Consider the following 1799-nt stretch of genomic DNA (forward strand, 5'->3'; position numbering starts at 1 on the left):
GCACCACACTCTGGGCCTTTCTGGGTATCTTCCCTTTGGCTTGCCAGACCTTCCAGAAGCACAACTTTTGTTACAGACTAGCTTCCTTCTATGAAGCAGCAATTCCTGAAATGGAGTCTGCAATTAAGAAGAGAAAGCTTGAAGATAGCAAGCTTCTAGGTGATCTGTGGCAGAGGCTCTCCCATTCCAGGAAGAAGCTAATGGAGATTTTCCACATCGTCCTGAACCAGATATGCCTCCTTCCCATCCTAGAAGGCAGCTGTGACAACACTCAGGGCTTCAGTGAAGAGTTCCTTCAGATCTTCAGCTCCTTGCTGCAGGAGAAGAGGTTCCTCTGGGACTATGATGCACTCTTCCCTGTGGCCGAAGACATCAGCTTGCTGCAGCAGGCCTCGTCAGTCTTGGGTGAGACGTGGACTGCCTACATCCTCTAGGCAGTCGAGAGTGCATGGGAAGGGGTGGACAGATGGAAAGCCACAGATGCTAAAGACCCATCGGTGACTGAGGAGCCTAATGGGGAGCGTAATGGGGTCACAGTGATGGCAGACGCAGTCAGTCAAACGTCGTCACATCCAGAGAACTCGGAGGAAGAGGAGTGCATGGGAGCAGCTGTGGCTGTGGGCCTTATCGTGTGTGGGGTGGAGCTGGACTCACTCATCTCCCAGGTGAAGGACCTGCTGCCAGACCTTGGTGAGGGCTTCATCCTGGCCTGCCCGGAGTACTACCACTATGACACAGAGCAGGTGATCAACAATATCCTGGAGGAGCGGCTGGCCCCCACCCTCACCCAGCTGGACCACAACCTAGGTAGAGAAATGAAACCAGACCAGACACCCCTGCTGACATCTCACCACAACGTCTTCCAGAATGATGAGTTTGACATGTTTAGCAGGGACTCAGTAGACCTGAGTCAGGTGCACAAGGGCAAGAGCACCGGGAAGGAGGAGAACACATGGAGTTTCCAGAATGACAAGCACACAGTGGCGCACAGTGGCAGCGCCATGAGCAGTACAGTGTGGTGGTGGAGGAGGTACTACTGCAGCCAGGCGAAAGCCTGCCCTACCACAATGTTTACTATGAGGATGAGGATGATGACACATATGATGGCAACCAGGTGGACACCAACGATGCGGATGCAGATGACAAGCTCATTAGCCGCAGGCCATTCACCATCCCTCAGGGGCTTAGAACCAAAGTGCCTAGAGAAGGGCAGGAGGAGGAGGAGGGGGACGATGAGGAAGAGGAGGCTCCCAAGCCTGACCATTTCATGCAGGACCCTGCAGTGCTGAGAGAAGGCAGAAGCCAGGCGCATTGCCTCTCTCGCCAAGAAAGGGTACCGGCATGACAGCTCAACAGCAGTGGCCGGCAGCCCCAGGGGCCATGGGCAGAGCCATGAGACAACCTAGGAATGCAGGAAGAAGGAAGCCAACAAGGCGACAAGAGCCAACCACAGCCAGAGAACCATGGCCGACCGCAAGAAGAGCAAAGGCATGATCTATCCTGAGGGCTGGTGTAGGGCCAGCGGGGAGGCAGCGGCGCCAGACTCTCCAGGCCGTGCTCCCATCACCTGGGGCCTCCTTACCAGGTGGCCCCCTGCCAGAGCCCCAAGATCAACTCGACCCCTCAACAGCCTTAGCTTTGCATCCCCTGAGAAGGCCGCCTCTCATCTACCAGCCAGCCATGAGCGCCTTCCTGCAGAACACACAGTGCCTTATCCCACAGAGGAAGAATTTATGCGGCTGGCAAACAGGCGCCTTCCCCCAGTGCGCTGGCAGGAAAGGGATGGGGATGGAGCCCCA

At 56.0% G+C, this 1799-nt stretch overlaps 1 pseudogene; it reads left to right on the top strand.

Moving 5' to 3' along the window:
* The first annotated feature begins 10 nt into the window (after positions 1-10).
* LOC116548418 lies at positions 11-1763 on the top strand (annotated as a pseudogene).
* The last annotated feature ends 36 nt before the right edge of the window (positions 1764-1799 follow it).

The sequence above is a fragment of the Sapajus apella genome, unplaced genomic scaffold, assembly GCF_009761245.1.
Source record: "Sapajus apella isolate SASKATOON/1434 unplaced genomic scaffold, GSC_monkey_1.0 scaffold11682, whole genome shotgun sequence".
Lineage (NCBI taxonomy): Eukaryota > Metazoa > Chordata > Mammalia > Primates > Cebidae > Sapajus > Sapajus apella.